The sequence below is a fragment of the Mesoplodon bidens genome (genome assembly GCF_964165515.1).
Source record: "Mesoplodon bidens genome assembly, chromosome: 8".
Taxonomy (NCBI): Eukaryota; Metazoa; Chordata; class Mammalia; order Artiodactyla; family Ziphiidae; genus Mesoplodon; species Mesoplodon bidens.
The window spans coordinates 39,077,709-39,102,531 of NC_138165.1; the positions used below are offsets into that span (position 1 = coordinate 39,077,709).

Here is a 24,823-nt window from a genome sequence, read left to right on the forward strand (position 1 = left end):
AAAAGCCACCCTGCTGAACCCAGCTCCAATTTCTGAATCCCAAGCAAATAAAGGTTGTTGGTTTAAGCCACAAGAAGGCAGGGAGGACCAGGATGGGGAATGCTGTGGTATGGGCAAGAAACTATCCCTGCCACAGCACTCTACATATGTAGGACAGTAGGTGAAGAAAGAACAATGCTGTTTCATTTCCACAGAATTTTTAAAATTCAATCTTCTAGCTCAGAGTCAGCAAGCACTCAATAAACATTAAGAATTGATGTTACTAATCCCAAGTAATTTAGTATAAAGCATGGCAGACAGAGGGGAGTATAATGGGTTACATGGGAATAATGACCAACTTCCGAGTTTTTTGCAGTAATTCAATACCCTGTTACACAAGCGCCTGTGCACGCAGCAATTCAAATCCCCACAGAGTGTGGAAAAGTCTACTACTCTCAAGACTATAGGGTATGTATCACAAGAGCATTAAAAATGTTCACATTCTTTAGCATAGTGGTATGTTGTTATGACCATCAACACCACTTTTGGAAACATATCCTGCATTAGACAGCGAGCTCTTTTTGTTTACCCAGCTCCCTCTCTCTTCCACTAATAATAACCCCCTTCTTTGTAGGATACTTTGTCTCCCCACAGTCCCATCTTGTGGGTCTAATGGGGACTGCCAACCGTAACTCTCCTTTGGCTGGCATCAGGCCAATCTGGGTTCTCTCCAGGGTTTTCTCCAATTGGAACTAAGAACAAAGAGTCAGTTTCTTGATGATGAGAGGTTTTGAAGGTACCAGCAGCTAGGTACCCCTGTGTACTGGGCCCTATGATTTTTTAATTTATTTTTTATTGGGCCCTGTGATTTAATGATGAGTAAATCACATCTGAGCCAATGGGCTCTGATAGCCTGAGAGATATTTCTTTCCAAAACACCTAGATGTCAAAATGGGTTGGTTAAAATAAATTATAGTAATGTATGTAATGGATTTACTAGACAGCCATTAAAACCGTGCCAAAGAAGAATATACTGATATGACAGGAGAAAAAACACATCACATAAGTATATACTGTACTCTAAACTGTGCAGATACATTACATGCACCCTTGTGTGTCGAATCTTGTACATATTTCTTCAAAAGCACATGTAATAGAAGATCCCATTTTTGCATGAGCATATATGCATGAAAAGGTCACAGCCAAGTGTTCCTTAGAGACTTCCCCAACTCCGACCCCAACTCACAGAGGTAATAAGCCTTGTTCTGGGCGTGGCAGAGAGGGTGGTGAGTGGTGAGTCACCGTGGTTCTGGGCTGTACGGCTGAACATCCTGGGTTCACATCTATATAGTTGTGACTGGAAGATTTTTACTAATAAATTCCCTCATGGTAGTGGCAAAATCTGTGCTAAAATTCAGGGACTATGCCATCCCTCTGCAATACTTTTCTTGTCCTTGACATTCCTACCTATATGACTCTTCTTTCCAGAATATTCTCCTTGATCACACACACCTGCAGGAGCCCCTAAAGACAACATCTACCCTAGAAGGGCATCCCTCATCAGTAACACAGCCAACCCAAACCAGAACCCCTTCGACACTGCACAAGATAACGTCTCCCGATAGCCTTCTTTATCAAAAGTCCTCCCCTAACCTTCAAAATCCATTCTCCTCATAATAAAAAACCAGAAGCCATTCCTCTGCTTTGCTGCTCTTGTCCCCTTCTGTTACACTGATAACCAAGTCTCCCAACTTCATTAGCAAATACTGCTTCATAACACTGTCTCTCCATGCACACCTGAAAATGGCAGCCTTTTTATTTTATAGTCAGCCAATCAGAACTCATTGATGCATCCTCTTCCTGAGGTTTAAACCCCATTGCTTAATATTTTAAAAAGATGGTCTTCTGAGAATAAGTTTAAAGAGCTGAAGATGAACAGGTTGCTCAGACATAAAAGAGCCTATAGCTTAGCACATAATTTTATTTTAGAACCTTTTAAAGAAAATCCATACCAGCTTCCAGATGAGTGTCAAGTTGCACTCAGCGCTCTTAAATAGGCAAGCAGGATGCAGTACAAACATTTAGAGTCACAGTGAAAATGGGTCACCTGCAGCCTACTACTTCTTTACCGTTAAGCCAATAGCATAAGGGAAGAATTTATTTAGCACAGAAAGTGCTGCAAAATCAGACTTACCCAGACATCAGTAGAAAGAGCCCAAGAAGGATGTCACGAAAAATGGGACATTTATCCAGGCTTTGTAATTCAGCTGAGAGATACCAAGAAGAAAGGCAAATGATATGTTCACTACTTATTTTTAAAAAGATGTACAGATTTGAGAAGTGATTTCCTTAAGAATGCTGTCTGGGTTACTAGTCTGGATTATAAATCACACTAGACCTTGAAGCCTACTTAATAAAAAAGAAGTTGAAAATAAACAAATGATTACTTTGAGGTATGTGAATTTCTGAAACTCTCTTGGGAAGAAAGTTTTATTACTGAACTGTTTTTAATCTCTGACATCAAAGCATAGATGTTAACCCTGGGGTTCTGAAACCCGAATAACCCATAAATGAAATGCCACATATTAACATTAGTCTGTTTGTCAAGTTTTAGCCAATTTACTTGTGACTCCATGAATAAAGAGAGATATGGGAGTGGGAATAGGCAGAATCAGAAGACCTAGGTTCAAGTTCACCTCCACCGTTTATAGATGATATCAAGCAAACTGATCTAATTTGTCCCGCCTCAGTTTACTTAACTGAGGGTTTAAGGATAAAATACGTAAGTAAAGCCCTTTACAAACCCCAAAGTACTATTCTAATATTACAGTACTGGCTCCAGAATGCCTACATTTCTCAAACTATTGGATAGTCACAGAACTTTAGGGCTGAAAGGTAATCCCATTACAGGGATGATAACAATGAGAAAACTAAGGCCCAGAAAGTCTTAAGACCCTAGTAAACAGACAACATTTGTAAACTGGTGGGAGGTTGGGAAGAGGTTCTAGTTTTTCCACCACTGAAATATGCATTTTAAAGGATGGTTCAAAACAAAGCTATCCTAGGAACTAAAACAGATTTCTCCCCAGCACTACATATATTTCTTCTGCTTTATTTTGCTTTTGTAAACTTTACTCCTGTACCTTACAAGTTAAACAAACTTTTCATGAGAAAGATAAAAAATAAAGCCATGGGCTTCCCTGGTGGCGCAGTGGTTGAGAGTCCGCCTGCCGATTCAGGGAACACGGGTTCGTGCCCCGGTCCAGGAAGATTCCACATGCCGTGGAGCGGCTGGGCCCATGAGCCATGGCCACTGGGCCTGCGCGTCTGGAGCCTGTGCTCTGCAATGGGAGAGGCCACAACAGTGAGAGGCCCGCGTACCACAAAAAAAAAATAATAAAGCCATCTCTCTGACTATGAGACTCACAGCCTACTTGTAACCCAACCCAGAAAAAAAACTTTACAATTGGGTTAGAAATGTCTAATGGAAACATCGACATAACAGGAACCTCCAGCTATGCTGGCAGGCATCATTATAATATGGATTACAGTTCTAGCAGCCCAGGGATACTGATTTTAGTGTTCCCGGGAGACAAAGAATTAATCAGCAATTCAGAGGGGGATGTTGCCTAAAAATGAACAATTTAATCGAGAAAATTCCATTGTCTTTAGATTTGTGCCCTCAATCACCCACTATCAAAAACCCACTATGGCACCAAATAAATTGTGTGTGGTTAAAGAGACGAAATGTTCTTTTCTACAGGCTGTTATGGGAAGCAGAAAAAGGCTGACTATGAATCAGTTAGTTATGTTTTAGTTCCACGATGGACATAAATTATGATAATTTAGACATTCTGGTGGTTAAACCAAAAAAGCAAGAAAACCATGGCTCCCAAATCCCAGTAAAAGTTAAGTTTGTGGTATCACAGCTGAAAGACAGGGTCATGAAAAGTGACCTTAAATTTATTTCTGGACTTTCCTGCCTCCATTAAAATCGATGACACTATTTCCCATCTCTTATTGTCAAATCACAACAATCCGGAAGCCTGGACCAAATTCACTTGGCAGGTAACAGGAGCAACCCTAAGAGGAAGTCCTGAAGGATGTCAGATACCATATTTCCTTCATTCCCACATACTTTTCATCTTAATACCGCCAGGATATATTTACGATGAGTTCTGACTGACACCCACCAAGCATTCTGGCTGACACAAATTTTGCAAAAACTGGCATACTCCAGGGAAGGTCCCTTGTGAGATCTTCAGTAGCTTAGATGAGTAAAACAGTCAGACTACCACTATAATGAACATCTCTCGGTGGCTCATAAATTCTTTCATTCCCAGCAATCAAAAAGCAGCTGTTAAAATCCTGGAATCTTCCTAGTAGCAGATCCTAAATACCTCCAAGCTGGCCAGAGAAGATTCCCAACTGCTTTCTTCTCCTTCCCCTCCCCCATCCCAGGAGTGCCAGGCTGGCTGGAATAACGATGACCCAGGAAGGAAAGAAAAAAAAAAAAAAAAAAAAGGGAGAGAGAGAGAGAGTAGCGGATCTGGTGAAAGCAGAGATGCAGACTCCCTTCATTTCCACTACGCAGAAATACCAACTCTCTGTACCAACTCACCAGGTTTCTCCTTTCCTCTCCTATCCCCACCCCCCTCCAAACACATTAACTTCTGCAGTCTGATGGTGTGGCATTTGGAGTTAACGACCTCAGCAGTCCTAAGGCCATTCCTCAAAGATTTTTAACCAGTCACTTCCTTTCCATGCCAGAGTTCGAGGCCCATCCCACGGGAAAATTCAGCTTCCTTTTACCTTGTAACCCGCCCAGACGGCGATGCTCCCAGGGTCAAGTTCAAGATGAAGGTGCCCTCCTAACCTCCCGGAGTTGACTCAAGCAGGGAACAGCGCTACCGAGACGAGTCCCATCCCTCAATACACGAGGATCTGGGGCTGCCAACAGTGGGCTGGAGGGGGTTGGGAGGGGTAGACTGTCGCCGAGCCCGGCGTCCTCCGAAGCCCTGGCCGCGGCGCCGTATTTCTACCTGGCCACCGCCACATTTCCTCCCGGAGCCTTACACAATAAGTGAAGTAAGTTTTGAAAACGCCGGTCCAGAGACATTTCTGTCTGCAAACTCGGCACACAATGCCTTGGGGCTTCCTTCCTCGCCAGCCGTTCCGGAAAGCTGCCGCGCCAAAGCGGGGAGACCGTCACACCCACAGCGCTGAGCGCCCGCACCCCAAAGTCCGGCAGGAAGAACGTGCGCCCTGACATAAGTCCCCCCAAAGAAGTGAGCACTCTTCAGTCTCCAAGAACGGGGGGGATACACAATCTTGAAACAATTCTCACTCTCCCTCAAGGTCTAATCGTAGCTCACCCCCCCACCCCCCCCCAAAAAAGAACGTAGATATACTCATTGCAGCGTTCTTGGAAGCGAAGCAATACTTTCAGCCCAGAGTGGGGCAATATGACTCCCTCCGAGGCTTAAGTTAACCCGTCAACTTCGCGCCCCACGCTCACCTACCCTCCGGGGGCGCCCTGGACCCCGCGGTGCCAGGTGCGCTTCTTCCTCGCCTCCCCCCACCCCCAGGTACCAGGCGCAGCCCAGGCCCTTGCCAAGCCCGAAGGCAACAGAGGAGGCGGGAAAGGGGGCGCGGAGACGCGCCGGGCGGAGGTGGTCCAGAAACTCGAGCGTGCCGTCGCGCGTTCCCGGCGCCCCCGAACCCCAGCTCCGCCCGGGGCCGGCTCGGTCCGGCGCGGAGCTGAGGCGAAGGGAAGGCACCGATTCTCCAGAGCCGCCAGGACCGAGGCCCGAGGTGCCCAACAAGTTCGTGCCTATCCCCGGAAAGCTCCCGGGTGTGCCCAGCGAAGGGGGGGCAGGGAGGCTCCAGAAACTTTCCCACATGCCTTTCCACTCTCCCATCACCCTCTCCTCCTCCCGAGACCCCTGCTCCCCTCTGCACCGCAGCAGCTGTCGCTGCCCGGGACGCGCGGAGGCCGGCGGCGGCGCCAGGGCGGCGGGAGTTACCTACCGGGAAAGTTTCCAGCTCCTCGGTGCGGTTCCCCACCGCTAGGGCCGGGCCTCCGGGCGCGGCCAGCTCTGCGCTCCGCGGCTGCCTCTCCGCCAGCTCCCAAGGCGGCCGCTGCTCCCGCAGCTGCCACAGCTCAGGCTGCGCTCCGGCCCGTCCCCCCGCCTCGCACGGCCCACACCGGGGCCTCATTGGCAGCGCGAATCCCCGCCCTTGCGCGTGTTCCCGAAGGCACCTTCCTCTCGCGCGCCCGCCCGGGCCGCGCCTCCCGCGCCCCTCCCCGCCCAGGCTTGCGGCGGCTCCCGAGACCAACTGGAAACTTTCTGCGGGGTTCCCAGCTTCCCCCCTGGGGGCTAGTCCCCCGAGGCTGCGCTTGGGTCCCTGCAGGATTGGACCCAAGATGGGCGATAGTCCATCTTTTTTTCAACCTCTAAGAAAATCAGTGAAGTGGCCTGGCCTCCCCTCCTTGCTGCATTTTGAAAACAGCCGAGGAGGACATATGGGAGCAATTAACCAAGATGAAGTTTTGGTGGATGCTTTAGGGTGACTTGTGTGGCTTTCTTGAATTTTCTCTGCCTCACTTAACTACACACACACTCACTCACTTTCTGGGGCAAGAATGAGCTAAAGCAGATGTAAGGTGTAAAGGGCACCTCGCCTGCTGTGTCTTTTTCTTTCCCGAACGCGAATTAGGGAGGTTTGGGGACCAGTGATTGCCTTGAGCGTCCCCGGGGCCGGGTCCCAGCAGCCTCCTCCAGCCGCTCGGGGCTGGCCCTGTGTTGTCTGTGCTACATCCTTGGAGGGCAAACGTCATGCTTGTATCGGCGGGAGGAGGGAGGTATGGAGGTAGGAGAAACACAAAGATGCTATTATTGTTTCGGTCGGTAGCAGTAAATTAACTTCCCGAGTTCCCAAAATGTTTTGTTATCCCCCAGCTGAGCAAAAGCCGGGGTAGGGCCTATGGATTCGGGAATCCTGGGTTCCCAGGCAGGCAATTCAGGCTGGGGGGCGCAGCCTACTCCACACCCGAAGCCTTTTAGACCAGCCTTGTTCACGGAGGGATCAACTAGGACTGTTGCTGTCTTGTGTGGCCTGCGGGAATCATGCACGGGTCACCCCAATGGTGTGTCTAGAGCAAGGAATACAGAAGTTGCTATAAATGGATTTACTGGCAACCCCTAACCTTGCTGTGACAAATCCGCCTTTAAAGACAACTGTGTTTTAAACAAGTCCCCACATAAAAACTTCAACCTCATGCAGAGCTTCCCAATATAAAGATACCCGATGAGAGGAGCGTCCATATTTAAAGTCCCGTGAAAAGGGACAGGAAGTAAAATGCCACACAATCTCTTTACATATATAAAAGATGACTGAAATTTGCTGGATTTTTCACCCACAGTTTCAAAGGCCTGATTATTACTGTGCTGATATTTGAACAGTAAACATATCAGCAGGCTTGAAGTCTTCCTGAAACAAAGCAGGATATGAATATTTAAAATAAAATATAAACTGACTAAATCAGAAGAGCGGTTGACTTATTTCTTCACTCTGAAATATCCCATTGCTGAAAAATACGGTAATATGTTTTAATTTCTCTTGAAATGCACAGAAGTTACCAGTCTTTCAACAACAGATGAAAAAGCAGGACAGCAACCTCAGTAATAAAAGGATGACACAAATTAAAGAAAAAAAACTCCACGCTAGTCTAACTAATCTTAAATATTAAGATATAAAAGAAACAATCCTAGGGAAATAGACTGGTACAGTTCCCTGCCTCCGACTTCGACTTCGTTATAATAGGTAAAATGTATAAATGGATGAAATTTACAATTTGTATCACGTTCTTCTGCCTTTGGCTCTTCTAAGCTATATTCTCCAAGTTTTTGATGAAATTGCTCTGTTAAATTGGGCTTTGAAGACAAAGAAATTAATATTTTCCCTCTATCCTCAAAGCTCCCTAAGTAGCCAGTAGAAAATCACATAAAGTAAATATGCTAATTACTGGCATCATCTTTAAATTATTTCTAGTTGAAAATTTTTTGTCTTTATAGCTTCAGAAGTCACAGTCATTAAAGAAGTAACTTCATCACTGCCTAGTTAGGAGTGTTTAACATTCTAAACAGGCATACAGCTAGCAATCTGAAATTTGTACACAGAAGGGCCCTGTCTCCCCTTCTTCCTGTAGTGTTTACATAATCCAAACTACTTATGTTATTAGGTAGTTATAATTAACTATGTTATTATGCACAATCTGATCTCCACCTTTAAACAGTTAACATTACATACAGTATGTCATACTAAGAACATCAAAGCTGTCTTAAGCTGTGAGTGAAAAGGGTACATTTTATAGAAAACAAGGCCAAAAACACAGTAATAAAAATTCATGGGTGAGAAAAAAAAAGGGAGATCCATTAAGAGCAAGTCTGCAAGAAAAATTTATGAACATTTTGTAAGCAACTAAATAAGTGTAGTATTAGTGGAACACAGGTTCAAAAAATGAATTTTAATGCTTTTTAAAAATCTGCTTTTTCCCTTAAAGAAATAAAAGATGTTTTTGGTTAGTTGTTAGGTGAGGGCTTGAGTTTTAGGGGGAGGGGAGGGCAAGAATCACCTCTTGCTTTTCTTACAGTATTTCTGCTTACCCTATCCAGTTTAAAAAGCTCACTCATTACATTTCTGTTAATTCCAGTCAAAAAAAATTAAAAGAAATATAAATCACATGAATGTTATATGTTGAACACGTTCACCAAGCATACATACAATATACTGGATTCTATTTTTAAATTTTCTGTCAGTTTGCCAGGAGCATAGCTTTTCTCAGCAGAGTGAAAGAAAACAGCAAATAAACTGGTTATTTTACCCTACAATTTATTACCCAGGGCAATAGGCTGAGGAAGGCGTGAGAAAAGAATGTGCCTTGTGAGTGTTAGTATGCTATTTTCCCTTGCTCAGATTCTTAAGTACTTCTATTTTAAAGCAAGACTAAGTTAGGATCATAGCCAGTGTTTATTATGGTATGTGTAGTATAGAAGACATAGTGAGAAGTGAAATGTTTAAAACAGTATAGTACAGACTGCCAACAAACACATGAAAGAATGCTCAACATCACTAGTCATTGGAGAAATGCAAATCAAAACTACAATGAGGTATCACCTCACACCTGTTAGAATGGGCATCATCAGAAAATCTACAAACGACAAATGCTGGAGAGGGTGTGGAGAAAAGGGAACCCTCCTGCACTGTTGGTGGAAATATAAATTGATACAGCCACTATGGAGAACAGTATGGAGGTTCCTTAAGAAACTAAAAATAGAATTACCATACAACCCAGCAATCCCACTACTGGGCATATACCCTGAGAAAACCATAATTCAGAAAGAGTCATGTGCCACAATATTCACTGCAGCTGTATTTACAATAGCCAGGACATGGAAGCAACCTAAGTGTCCATGAATGGATAAAGAAGATGTGGCACATATATACAATGGAATATGACTCAGCCATAAAAAGAAACGAAGTTGAGTTATTTGTAGTGAGGTGGATGGACCTAGAGTCTGTCATACAGAGTGAAATAAGTCAGAAAGAGAAAAACAAATACCGTATGCTAACACATATATATGGAATCTAAAGAAAAAATAAATGGTTCTGAAGATCCTAGGAGCAGGACAGGAATAAAGATGCAGACATAGAGAATGGACTTGAGGACACGGGGAGGAGGAAGGGTAAGTTGGGACGAAGTGAGAGAGTGGCATGGACATATATACACCACCAAATGTAAAATAGATAGCTAGTGGGAAGCAGCCGCATTGCACAGGGATATCAGCTCAGTGCTTTGTGACCACCCAGAGGGGTGGGATAGGGAGGGTGGGAGGGAGACACAAGAGGGACGAGATATGGGGAGATATATATATATATATATATATATATATATATATATATATATATATATATATATATGTATAGCTGATTCACTTTGTTATAAAGCAGAAACTAACACAACATTGTAAAGCAATTATACTCCAATAAAGATGTTTAAAAAAATTAAAAAATAAAACAGTATAGTAATTAAATGCAAAAACTGAGACAGGACTTAAAAAAAATTAAGGCAAGGTAGGCAATCCAGACTCAAAATAATTCAGCCCACAAACACTTTTTGCCTACTTTGGAGTGCTTTTTAATGTTTACAGAATTCATTCTGCTTTGATCCATTCATTCCTCCTTTCCCTTTTAACGTTTTGGAGAGGAAACTAATTTTTTAAAACCTGGGGAATAATGAAATAAGTTGGGTTATATTTAGAAATCAGTTGGGAAAAACAAAGAAATTACATACCCTTACACAGTTCCTGTGTGTGTGACAATCCATGGTCACACACATATACCAACGCATGGTCAGATGTGGGCTAATGGCAGACATCCATCCAGGGATATCAAAAGCCATAATTGTACACAGTTATTCAGGCAGTTAAATTAAAAGAGTTGTCTAACTGGACATACAAACCCCTCTGCAGGTCTAGCACATGGCCTGCCAATATTGTAGAAGCTCATCCAATAGTGTCTAGGCCATGAATTATTTAAACTGATAAGGAATCCACTGAGGGAAGAAAGTAGGGAGATAGATTCAGGGGTTCACATTTCCTTATTGGAATATAGGAGTAACTAAAATCCTGGGAGAATCTGGTTTAAGATGGCATGCCTCTGACTAACATTTTAAATATAAATTTAGCCCAATATTCTGATGGTGAAATGGTCTGTTGAGGGAAATAGAAATTTCCCGTGTTCAGGAAGGGTAAGGTAATGCAATCAGGTGATAATCTTTCCAATAAATGTTGCTGAGTCTGGTTAAGATGGCTTAAAAAGAAAGGAGAAATGTGCTGTTAAGTTTGAGTATAACAAATGCATTTTACTATTCCCCACCTTGTGAGGGGTGCCTTCCTTCTTCTCAGCAAGTTATATGAAATTCTGGACATTACAGTCATAATATCTAGACTCCAGTTCTGACTTTGGCAGTTATTGTTTGTGATTCCTGGCAATTCACTCAGTTTTTTTGAGCCTCCGATCCCTCAACTATGAAATAAGGAGGGTAGCATGGAATCTCTGCCTCACAGATTTCGTGGGAAGATTAAATGAAATAAGGTGAAAAGCACTTAATAAATTAGAAAATGTTCTACAAAAGCTAATTTTTATTTAATAAACAATAAGCTATGTTTTCCCTCCGCATTACCTGGGACCACTTTGATTGGAATAACAACCTAGAGACTTGATCAGGGCAGCCCAGAAGGCCCTCGTTTGCCAAATGTGAGAGGAAGAGTGCCTTAACGATGATTCAGAAGTAGATAATAACTCCAATCAAGCCCTCAGAGGCTCATCTGGGGGTAAATTGGCAATTCTTTTCTCAAACAGTAGTAGTCAGGGGCCATTTTCATTATTCTTCTGTGTTAGTGATAAGGAAGAAAAATTGTAGTATATATACAATACAGGTGGACCTCACTTTATGCAAATCAACATATGGAAATTCTTAACTACACAATACACTGATTAAAAGGAAATCTTTCTTCTTTAAAAATTCTTGCTGAGATTCTTTCCAAGTGCCACTGCCATCTTATTTACATTATTAATAACTAATAATCATTCTTTCAATTCTGTGAAATAGTACTGATACACTAAGGAGATTATGAGCTTGAACCCATATAAACATTTTTTGTAACACCAAGCATTAGTCAAAACTCCTTTGCAGTTGCATATTTATTTGAAGAAATATAAATCAGACACTAGCACCTACCACAAGATTAGGTTTAAAGGGCAGTGAACAGGAGGCATAAATATGGAGAGTCTAGCCTAACCAGAAAGTTCAGTTTTGTTTGAAAATCAGTTTGCTGTTTCCCCTTTGATGATCAAAAATCCTAACCCAGAAATGGATGAGAAATATTGATTCTATTGATGATGATGATAATCAATTTCCTAGAACAGAGAGAGGTTTCTCTACTAAAGGGCAATGTAGGATAGACAGAGACAACTTCCAAGCCAAAATGTTCATACAGCAAGATTCCTCCATTTAGAAAACTATCTTTTAAATTAGTCTTTGGATTTAATACAATAATTAGAAGTTCTATCTAAAACAGTCTATTAAAAATCTTTAAAGTTGGGGCAGAAATGTTTAAATCTATACTTTTGCACTCTAGATCTTTTGTGTGTGTCATGTCTAAATGTTTCAATAGCTTTAACGGGAATTATGTCTGCCTAAGAGAAAATAGGGCATGATGTAATTATCACTGGGCTTCATTAGAGAAGTCACCCCTTACCTAGAGCATTTGTTCTAAAAACCAGCTACTTAGTAAAGATTGATTTGACTACCTAGTGAGCTGTAGCTAAAGCCCTGTTACCTTTCGGTGAATTCAAAGCTCTTCTAGCTTTCACAGCTAATCTATTGCCTCTCACTCTTCAAGGTTTTCTGTACCTTTGAAAAGACCACCTGAAGGGAAAGAGATTACTGATACAATTACAATAGAAACAGGTTAAAACAAGACATCAGGAACCCAAAAGAAGATAGCAACCACTGGGGTTTAAAATTAGATGATGTCCTCTTAGGCTCTTCATCCTCTTTCTAATTCTCCACACCCTCACTCTATCCCCAAGAGCCAACCAGAATGTTAGAGGCCTAAATTTTGTTAACAAAGAGTTGGTACTTGCATTAAAAAAAAAAACAAAAAACTGTCCTAATATTTATCTGGGAAGCTATATTTAACTTATTCAAAATCAGGTGGCATTTGGAGAAACTGGATCACTCATACATTGCTGGTGGAAATATAAAATAATACAGCCACTTTGGGAAACGATTGAGCAGTTATTTTAAAAAGAAAAGAAAAAAAACCTAAATATGCAACTACTATGTGACCCAGCAATTACACTCCTGGACATTTATCCCAGTGAAATGAAGACTTGTGTTCACACGAAAACCTATACACAAATGTTCACAGCAACTTTATTTGTAATAGCCAAAAAGTAGAAACAACCCAGACATCCGGCAACAGACAGATGGCCAAACAAACTGGTTCATCCATGCCATGGAATACTTACTCAGCAATAAAATGGAATGAACTATTGGTGCACACAACTTGGATGAATCTCTAGGGGATTATGCTGAATGAAAAAAAGCCAGTTCTAAAAGGTTACATACTGTATGATCCATTTATATAACATTCTTGAAATGACAAAATTATAGAAATGGAGGACAGATTATTGGTTGCCAGGAGTCAGTGTTGGTGCAAGGTGGAGGGAGGGCAGAGTGGCTATAAAAGGACAACAGAAGAGATCCTTGGAGTGATGGAAATGTTGCTGTTTCTTGACCATGTCGATGTCAATATCCTTGTGGTACTGTTCTATAGTTTTGCAAGATATTACTATTTGGGATAAACTGGGTAAAGGGGACAGGAAAGCTCTATATTAGTTCTTACAATTGCATGTGTTGGAAAAAGTGATCCCAAGACAAAAAGTTTAATTTAAAAAAACCAGATGGCAAAAAAAAAAAAACCTCAGGAAGATGAAAACCAAAATAATAATAGAAAAAAACTGTCATTAAACAAAAGGTCCTGTGCATCATCACTCAGAATGACAAACGTATCAAAAGCAAAGACAGGGGCTTCCCTGGTGGCGCAGTGGCTGAGAGTCCGCCTGCCGATGCAGGGGACGCGGGTTCATGCCCTGGTCTGGGAGGATCCCACGTGCCGCGGAGCGGCTGGGCCCGTGGGCCATGGCCGCTGAGCCTGTGCGTCCGGAGCCTGTGCTCCGCAACGGGAGAGGCCACAACAGTGAGAGGCCCATGTACTGCAAAAAAAAAAAAAAAAAGCAAAGACAGTCTCAACATGTTGATTAAAACATACCATCCAGAGGCCCTTGAGAAGAGTGATCTGTACAATAAATAATGCTGATGACCAAATGGCAGAGTTGTTTAAAGTCTGGTCATAGTGAATCTGACAGCTTTTCCCAACTAGAATGTGAGCTCCATAAGGACAAGGAATATGTTGCATGATTGAATGAATATAAGTTGTGCATTTTTTCCCAGTTATCTATTGCTGTGTACTAAACCATCCCAAACTCAGTGTCTTTGTATAATAGCGATCTAGGGTTTGCCTGGGCTCAGCTAGGCAGTTCTCACTCAGGTTGCAGTCAGAATGTGGCTCTGGTGGGGTCTGGAGACTGGACTAAGAAGACCCAGAAGAGCTGGGGCTCCTTAGGCATCTCTCTATCTGTCTCCACGTGGTTTCTCCACATGGTGGCCCCATCATAGCCAGACCTCTTACATGGTAGCTGAGGGCTCGCAGCACAAGTTCCCAAGAGCATCTGTGGAAGGTGTGTGGCCTTTTCTAACCCAGACTCAGAAGTCACACAGCAACCTTTATTGCTCTTGTTGAGAGTGGCCATGGTGTAATAAAAAGGCCTTGGGCTTCAGAGACAGGCAGACCTGCATTCACAACCCAGTTCCCCCTTCTTGGCAAAGTGATTTAACCTCTTTGTAACCCAAGGTGAAACTGTTTTCTTAATAACTGGCATCAGAATTCACCTTTAGAAGGTATTTACTGGGAAAACATTTATTGGGTCAGGAGGTAAGAACTTTGGACCTCAGTGTAAGTTGAGAGGCAAGGCATTACAGACAAGGGCTAGACAGCTCTGAGTGTGACAAGGAGAGGAATCTGTGTTTGCTTCTGAGGAGAGGAGGTAAGAGGAAACTGCAAGATAGCAAAAGGTGCAAATCAATGTGTATGACTAACCACCCCGCCCCACTGCCCTGAGAAGTTCCCTTCAACGGAGAGCCTTAAGGACATTATAAAATGATAGAATGCCTATTACTAAACTGAAGGTTGTTTACAGTCACGTGTTGCTTCTGTGTGTCCTTCTGTGCCCTTCTCCCTCCCTCTGCAGCTGACATACAAATTATACTTTAATGACAATGATTGTATTCACTTTTCAATGTAATGGCACAGAGTAGATGTTCAATAAATAGTAACAGGTATTATGGTTATTGATCAAAAATTCAAATTTTACATGTCTTAATAAAAGTGACTAATTATTCTTGATATACCAGTTAAGGCCATCAGAGAAAATTAAGCTTAAAAGGGCTTAACCAATAATAGTGTGTTTTTGGCTCACTTAAGTGGCAAGGCCACAGGTAGAGTAAGCTTCAGAACTGGATGATCCGGCAACTCAACAAGGTCATCAGAGATTGATTTTCTTTCCACCCTCTGCTCAGCTATGTACCATGTGACCTCCATCCTTCATCTTAAAGCCAATTCCCCTTGGCAGTGGAACGTGGCTGCCAACTGCAACTAGCTGTGTTTCCCTGTTTGCATCTAGTAGGAGAGAATGCACATTCTTGTTCCAACATTATAAGCAAGAGTCCTGAAAGTCACCTTTATTGGACCGTCTGAGGTCTAGTGTCCACTTCTAAATCAGTGACAGTGGACAGGGACAGGGATGTACAGATTGGCCTGAGTCTGTCGTGGCCGATCTCTGGTGTGATATCTCTGGTGTTAGAAGAGGAGGTGGTTAGTTCGCCTCAAAGCATGTAGGCAATGCCAGGAAAGGGTAAGTTCCCCAAAGAATATCAGACTAGGGAGAAGCAAACAAACAAATATCTACCACAACTGGCAAATATGGATTATAGGCAAAAATCCTCCAGATTATGAACTATATGGGGGGAAATAATCAAGGGGAGCTTTGGTGATTAAAAAACAAGTTATATGGTTTTTTTTAACCACAATTTAAAAAAAAAAAGTTGGGAATCACAGATATAACAAGAAAAAAAAACAAAGGGAAGAGAAAAGGATAATAGATGGATTGAAAATGAAAACAGAAGTATTGGAAAGAAAAAACATAGGCAAAGATAACTTAATTGTAAGAGTCTTGGCTCAAAAAGAAGCTAATAGGTTTCTTTTTTCCTTAAACACAAATGACACAGAGGCCTAATTATAAGGTTTATGAGAGTCATCAGCAAAATGGAACAGAAAAGAAAAGAACAAGAACAACTTGAAATAAATCTCACCTAAAAAAGGTGGGAACAAATACTAAATAAGGGATGGATACAAGTAAAGAAGCATCTGAAACCCAATTATCTAATGGCAAAATTTATGCAACCTTTTTCCCTTTTAATGTATAAATTCTTTGAATACTACAAATGGAATAAAGATAGTTAACAATAAATACTGAAATTGTATAATATTTGCATTAGTGTCCTGTGGCTGCTGCCACGAATTACCACAAACCTGGGGGCTTCAAACAACAGAAATTTATTTTCTCACAGTTCTGGAGGCCAGAAGTTTAAAGTCAAGGTGTCAGCAGGACAGTGCTCTCTGTTCCCTCCAAAAGCTCTGGGAAAGAATGCTTACTTACCTCTTCCAGCTTTTGATGGCCCCAAGCATTTCTTGGCTGTGGCTGCATAACTTCAGCCTCTGCCCTCACCTCTGCATGGCCTTCTCCTCTGTGTCTGGGTCTTCTCCTCTTCTGTCTCAAATCTCTCTCAGCCTTTCTTTCATAGGAACTCTTGTCATTGGATTTAGGGCCCCTACCTAGATAATCCAGGATGATCTAATCCCAATATCCTTAATTTAATCATATCCACAGAGACCCTTTTTCCCAATAAGGTGACATTCACAAGTTCCAGGCATTTGGACCTGGACATATCATTTTGGAGGGCCGCCCCTCAACCTACTACAATATTTGTTAAAACAGAAAAATAAGCTAACCAAATTGTATAAAGATCCTAAGACTAGATTTAAATTTTCAAATCAATTATATTTGCTAATGAAATGCTTATTTTTATTTTTTCTGCTTAATACAAGTAATTTATTGTATTAAATGAATGCACATATATGTAGTCATCTAGAAATTTGTATCATTGTAGTTAAAGACATGCAGAGCAATTAGGTTAATGACAAATGGGTGAAATCCATTTCCATTAGTAATTTTTTTAAATGCAAAAAAGGGGACTTCCCTGGTGGTCCAGCAGTTAAGACTCCGCACTCTCAATGTGGGGGCCCTGGGTTCAATCCCTGGTCAGGGAACTAGATCCTGCATGCTACAGCTAAAGATCCCGCATCCCGCAACTAAACATCCCGCATATTGCAACGAAGATGCTGCGTGCCGCAACTAAGACCCAGAGCAGCCAAATAAATAAATAAATATTTTTTAAGGCTTTGGGGAGCCATCATACACACACTACCTTAATAAAATATATATTTGAATTATAAAACTCAGCTTATAAGTCAGGGTCTAGTCAGGAAAATAGAAACCAAGCTAGGTATTTCAAAGAGAGAGCATTTCATATAGGAAACGACATTGCTGGGAGAGCTGAAATGTCAAAAAGGGAGAGGTAGGTAACCCTGAGATTAGTAGGACAGAAAGAGAGAAAGCAAGTGGGAAAACGAAGAGGAGGGGGCTGCACTATAATAGCACAGGACTGCACTTCTTACTGTGTCACTGGGAGCACTAAACGGGATGCTGGGAACACCAGGGACAGGGCAGCCAGAGATGAAGTCACTTCTAGAGATACTGCCAGAAACAGAAAGAAAGAGACTTATGACTTCTCCCCTCTTTTCCTCTAATGCCTTCTAATTCTCTGCTGGCACCGTCTATTGGCAGAACTTAATAGGAAGCCAGCTAGAAATGAAGCCTGGAAAATGCAGTTTCCAGGCTCTTAGCCCCAACATTTCAAAGCAGATTATAGGAGGGCTGATGTAGAGCTCAGAGACAGCAGGTAAATAGTCAGCAGATCCAGTGATTTGGAAAAGCAAGTGTACTTCTACATTGCTGATAACACTGTGAGTCAGAACACAGCTAGAAATAAGAAACTCTTCATACTCATTGACTAAACAGTGCCACTTAGGGGAACATAACTGAAAGAAATAACTTAAAGGCAAAAAAGAAATTAAAAATTTGTACCAAGATGTTGAAAGTGGCATCATTTATAACAGCAAAACCACGAAAACAGCCCATATACTCAACAGTAGGGAGATGATTAAGCAAACTGTGGTAAATGGATGTAATAAAATACTCTAAAGCTTAAAAAAAAAAGAACCCATGTATTTCAAATAAGTATGAAAATGTTCACATGAAATGAATTTAAGGGAAAAAAGTAGAACTTTTAGAACTGTATGTGTACTATAATAATTACAATTGTGTAAAAATGTACAAAAGCCTATAAACAAAGATCAGGGGAGATAAAGTAATGTAACTAGTTTAAAGCTTAATGTTTCTTTCTTTTTTTTTTTTTTTTTTTGCGGTATGCGGGCCTCTCACTGTTGTGGGCTCTTCCGTTGCGGAGCACAGGCTCCGGACGCGCAGGCTCAGCGGCCATGGCTCACGGGCCCAGCCGCTCCGCGGCATGTGGGATCTTCCCGGACCGGGGCACGAGCCCGTGTCCCCTGCATCGGCAGGCGGACTCTCAACCACTGCGCCACCAGGGAAGCCCAAAGCTTAATGTTTCTTAGGCTTCTTTTCTTCTATAAAGTTGCTTAAGTTCTTAATTAAAAAAGAAAAGTCAGCGAGTGTTTAATTGTATATTTAGATTCCAAACCAAATGAAAATTATGTGTTTCATGTTAAGCTGCTTTGAAGAAAAAAACCAACAACACACACACACACACACACACACACACACACACACAAAATACAACCTGGCTAACCATTCCCACCATAGCACTTTTTACAACTCTGGCATGAGTCACTGCCATGGCCCGAGGCCAGTGTCCAATTGGTCTAGAGCTTTTATTTTACAACCTGAGAAGACTGGCTCTCTCCCAGTGCCTCTGGTCTCCTGCCCTGAGCTGAGCCTTTCTTCTTGTTGCTATACTTCACGTATTTTACTACAGGCTAGGAACTGCTAAAGTTAACTAAAGCAATGAATAAAGATAACAGGGTGGGTAAAAAACAAAACAACAAAAACCAAAACAAACAACAAAAAACCCATTAGCCTGGTAATGACTATTTGGATTTTTGTAAATATTTATTGCTTCAAAATGGCCTGTTCTCCCCTGCCGCTGCCCCATCCCCTGCACAACCTGAAGTGCCTTATACCCTGCCTGAAACAAAACTCCCTAAACCCAGAGGGCAGAAAGGCCACACCTTTGATTCACCCCTGCCCCAGCCCACGTTGCTTCTCAGAACCTTGATATGCCAAGTACTTTGCACTCATGAACTCCGCCTCATTAACAGGCTCATACAGATGCTTGTCACAGCTGCCTCGCGACAACTGGGAGTCTGAGAGGATGCGGTTACAGCAGGGAAAGTATGACAGCGTAACTGCCTCCTGCAGGGACCTGCTGGCAGATTGCCCAAGAGACCTTGGCCATCCCCTGGGTTGGCTCTCTGTGCGGTTGATTAAGCAGTTAGAGGCCTTCCAGGAGACACAAGCGCCCAACTCGATCACCTTGTCATTTTTGCCTTTTGTGATGACTTGAGAATCATCTTCCAAACGGTGTCTAGATTCCTGTTCCAGTTTCTCCACCTACCATCTGTGTGACCCTAGGTAAGTTATCTCAGCCTCCATGCCTGGGTTTCCTAATGTATAAAATGGAGGAAATAACAGGAAATAGCAGTAGCTGCTTCATAGTTTTGCTGCAAAGATCAGGGATAATGCCCTTAAGGCCTAATGGAGGATATTGCTAGTTTTCTACCCAAGATCCATTCTACTTTTCTTTTTTATTAACAGAAACACAGTTTTGTTTGAGGTGGCAATGTGCCCAGCTAAAAATACTCTGTCCACAGACTCTCTTACAGCTATGGTGACCATCTGATTCTGTTCTACAGGGAGGGGCTTCCAAGAAAGAGACAGTTTCTGATTTAAAAAAAGAAAAAAAGGGACAGAGCCAGTTGGCATGTGTATTTTGCTCTTTATCCTTCCTTTTTCTTTCTGTATAGAATGGGGATACCTGGAAGAAAAGCTGCCATCTTGGAACTAAGAGAACAAAAGCTACGTGCTAAGAATGGTAGATCAGGAAGCTAGGAGGAACCTGAGTTCTTGATGACTTTCTCAAGCTGCTGTACCAGGAGTGGGCTACCTACTTCCTAACTTCTTGTTAGATGAGAAAAATGAACTTCATTTGGCTAACCATTGGGGTCGGGTTTCTGTTATATGCAGCTGAGTGCTATCCTGACCTAAGCACTCAGCATACTGCCTGCCAATAGTAATACCTAAATAAAGGTTACTTTTCATTTTTCAGTAAAGCATCATGATTATAAGTCACCTGTCATGGCAATGAGCACTAAGAGAGTTTCACAATTATTGCTCTGGAATTTAGTTATGGTAAATAGTGCATAAAGTTATCCCTTGTCAACTATGGCTAGTAAAACATTCTCATTATTCAGAGACACTGGCTGTAATAACATTTGTTAAAATAGAATTTGACATTGTACTGTTGTTTTTTAAATTGCTGCTAGGTTATATTCAGCTAGTCGTCTGAGGAGATGATTTTACTGATAAATCTAGAAAATTTATGAGGGGGAAGGCAATAGGACATTGAAAAAAATTTTTTTCCCTCTTGGTTAATCTCTTTCTTTTTTTTTATAAATTTATTTATTTTTGGCTGAGTTGGGTCTTTGTTGCTGTGTGCGGGCTTTCTCTAGTTGCAGTGAGCACGAGCTGCTCTTGGTTGCGGTGCACAGGCTTCTCAATGCGGTGGCTTCTCTTGTTGTGGAGCAAGGGCTCTAGGCATGCAGGCTTCAGTAGTTGCAGCACACAGGCTCAGTCGTTTTGGCTCGCGGGCTCTAGAGTGCAGGCTCAGTAGTTGTGGTGCACAGGCTTAGCTGCTCTGTGGCATGTGGGATCTTCCCGGACCAGGGCTTGAACCTGTGTCCCCCTGCATTGGCAGGCAGATTCTTAACCACTGTGCCACCAGGGAAGTCCTTTTTTTAATTTTTGAATTTTATTTTATTTAGCTTTTTATACAGCAGGTTCTTACTAGTTATCCATTTTACACATATTAGTGTATATATGTCAATCCCAATCTTCCAATTCATCCCACCACCACCACCACCACCACCACTTTCCCCCCTTGGTGTCTGTATGTTTGTTCTCTATATCCGTGTCTCAATTTCTGCCCTGCAAACCAGTTTATCGGTACCATTTTTCTAGGTTCCACATATATGCATTAATATTCAATATGTTTTTCCCTTTCTGACTTACTTCACTCTGTATGACAGACTCTAGGTTCATCCACATCTCTACAAATGATCCAATTTTGTTCCTTTTTATGGCTGAGTAATATTCCATTGTATATATGTACCACATCTTCTTCATCCATTCCTCTGTCGATGGGCATTTAGGTTGCTTCCATGACCTGGCTACTGTAAACAGTGCTGCAATGAACATTGGGGTGCATGTGTCTTTTTGAATTACGGTTTTCTCTGGGTATATGCCCAGTAGTGGGATTGCTGGGTCATATGGTAATTCTATTTTTAGTTTTTTAAGGAACCTCCATACTGTTCTCCAGAGTGGCTGTATCAATTTACATTCCCACCAACAGTGCAAGAGGGTTCCCTTTTCTCCACACCCTCTCTAGCATTTGTTGTTTGTAGATTTTTCTGATGATGCCCATTCTAACTGGTGTGAGGTGATACCTCATTGTAGGTTTTTTTTTTTTTTTTTTTTTTTTTTTTGCGGTATGCGGGCCTCTCACTGTTGTGGCCTCTCCCGTTGCGGAGCACAGGCTCCGGATGCGCAGGCCCAGCGGCCATGGCTCACGGGCCCAGCCGCTCCGCGGCATATGGGATCCTCCCAGACCGGGGCACGAACCCGTATCCCCTGCATCGGCAGGCGGACTCTCAACCACTGCGCCACCAGGGAGGCCCCTTCATTGTAGTTTTGATATGCATTTCTCTTATAATTAGTGATGTTGAGCAGTTTTTCATGTGCTTCTTGGCCATCTGTATGTCTTCTTTGGAGAAATGTCTGTTTAGGTCTTCTGCCCATTTTTGGATTGGGTTGTTTGTTTTGTTAATATTGAGCTGAATGAGCTGTTTACATATATTGGAGATTAATCCTTTGTCATTGATTTGTTTGCGAATATTTTCTCCCATTCTGTGGGTCGTCTTTTTGTCTTGTTTGTAGTTTCCTTTGCTTTGCAAAAGCTTTTAAGTTTCATTAGGTCCCATTTATTTATTTGTGTTTTTATTTCTATTACTCTAGGAGGTGGATCAAAAAAGATCTTGCTGTGATTTATGTTAAAGAGTGTTCTTTCTATGTTTTCCTCTAAGACTTTTATAGTGTCCGGTCTTACATTTAGGTCTCTAATCCATTTTGAGTTTATTTTTGTGTATGGTGTTAGGGAGTGTTCTAATTTCATTCTTTTACATGTAGCTGTCTAGTTTTCCCAGCACCACTTATTGAAGAGACTGTCTTTTCTCCATTGTATATCCTTGCCTCCTTCGTCATAGATTAGTTGACCATAGATGTGTGGGTGTATCTCTGGGCTTTCTATCCTGTTCCATTGATCTATATTTCTGTTTTTGTGCCAGTACCATGTTTTCTTGATTACTGTAGCTTTGTAGTATAGTCTGAAGTCAGGGAGTCTGATTCCTCCAGCTCCGTTTTTTTCCCTCAAGACCACTTTGGCTGTTCAGGGTCTTTTGTGTCTCCATACAAATTTTAAGATTTTTTGTTCTAGTTCTGTAAAAAAAAAAATGCCATTGGTAATTTGATAGGGATTGCATTGAATCTGTAGATTGCTTTGGGTAGTATAGTCTTTTCACAATATTGATTCTTCCAATCCAAGAACATGGTATATCTCTCCATCTGTTTGTAACATCCTTAATTTCTTTCATCAGTATTTTATAGTTTTCAACATACAGGTCTTTTGTCTCCCTGGGTAGGTTTATTCCTAAGTATTTTATTATTTTTGTTGCAATGGTAAATGGGAGTGTTTCCTTAATTTCTCTTTCAGATTTTTCATCATTAGTGTATAGGAATACAAGAGATCCCTGTGCATTAATTTCATATCCTGCAACTTTACCAAATTCATTGATTAGCTCTAGTAGTTTTCTGGTGGCATCTTTAGGATTCTCTATGTATAGTATCATGTCATCTGCAAACAGTGACGGTTTTACTTCTTCTTTTCCAAGACATTGAAATATTTTGATGAACGTTTATTTTGTTTGGTGGAAAGAAATGTTCATTTCCAAGAGATGCTTGCTTTATTTTCATTTATGAATATAGTAGATTAGCTTCTTTGCAACTCAAGAATATTTTAATGTTTTCTAGGTAAGACTGGTGGTGTGGGTAGGGAGAAGAGAATGTTTTTGATTCATCCAAGAGTAAATCTGAAATTTACTTAAAAGCCCTAGGAGATTTGTCAAGACTTTCTGAAGGGTTAGTATATGACACCATAAATAGCTTGCCCTCATATCTCTGCTTCTTCAAGCTCCTCTACTTGGACTGAAATATCGATTCACTCCCAACATCAGAAAAGCTATTTCTAGCTTCTGTCTGGAAATATAACTTCACCATGTCGACCAGGGTGAAATCAAAGAAACTATCAGATGTCTCCTCAATCCACTAATTAAATTGCGGTCCTCTTTTCTCCATTTTTATACTTTCTTGTTCAAGTAGAGGAAAGCAACAGGATAGGTTGGGTTATGCTACAGTCACAATATTAAAATCTCAGTGGCTGAAGATATCAAAATTTGTTCCTTGTTCATTCTCTTCAGCCTTCCTGGGTCAGCAGGACATTCTTCTCATTACAGTCATTGAACCCAAGCTGAGAGAAACCACCACCTTGAATGTTGCCAGTCATCACATCAAAGGGAAAAACCTTGTACTGGCAGTTTCAAATATGTATCACTTTTGCTCACAACTTAATAGCTAAAACCAGTCCCATGGCCCCAGGCAACCAAAAGTGGACCTTGAAGGACAATCCTACCATGTACTGAGAAGGGGAGCACCAGAAAGAGTTGGCAAATTGCACTGACATTAGAGAAATAGCATCACTGAATGCCTGTTATATACCAGCTGTGTGTCACAGCATTTGTGTTATCTAATTCTCATAACACATTTTGATATTAACTTTAATTTTCAGATGAGAAATCTGAGGCTTACACAGGTCAAGTAATTTGTCCAAGAGTCCCATCAAATATGTAGATTTGGGGCTTCCCTGGTGGCGCAGTGGTTGAGAATCTGCCTGCCAATGCAGGGGACACGGGTTCGAGCCCTGGTCTGGGAAGATCCCACATGCTGTGGAGCAAGTAGGCCTGTGAGCCACAACTACTGAGCCTGCGCATCTGGAGCTTGTGCTCCGCAACAAGAGAGGCCACGACAGTGAGTGGCCCGCGCACCGCGATGAGGAGTGGCCCCCACTCGCCGCAACTAGAGAAAGCCCACACACAGAAATGAAGACCCAACACAGCCCAAAATATAAATAAATAAAATTAAAAATATATATATGTAGATTTGATTTCAGTTTCATCTGATTCCAGAATCTGTGCTTTTTCTATTATTTCCCCAAGCCTCTTAGTATATAACATGTTCAGCTGCTCACAACCTCACAACCTTGAGGGTTCAAGTGGAATAGGGGGGTAGGGAATGGAGAGAAGGGTTTATTGTTAAGAAATACTTTTCTCCACAAAGCCAAACGGTCCATATTTCTGTGGCCTCATTAGTACCACGAGGGGACCAAACAAACTAACCTAACCAAGGATCTGAAATTGAACACACTAGAACAGAAACAAAAAATGACTAAAACGAGATTGTGGAAAAGGAGATACTAAGGATGCCAAGTGAATCAGTGCCACCAAATTGAGAGGCAGCATCCTGCTATTTCTTTTCCTCAAAAATCTTC

General features: G+C 41.8%; 1 protein-coding gene across 4 annotated transcripts in view; it reads right to left on the reverse strand.

Moving 5' to 3' along the window:
• The window catches only part of TANC1 (tetratricopeptide repeat, ankyrin repeat and coiled-coil containing 1), a 235,869-nt gene extending 229,718 nt beyond the window's left edge, over window positions 1-6,151 (reverse strand). For all 4 annotated transcript variants that reach the window (XM_081242562.1, XM_081242563.1, XM_081242564.1 and 1 more), the window contains exon 1: window positions 6,010-6,151. The gene's annotated coding sequence lies outside the window, so the exon portion shown is untranslated. The remainder of the gene's footprint in view (window positions 1-6,009) is intronic.
• Between the last annotated feature and the right edge of the window lie 18,672 nt (window positions 6,152-24,823).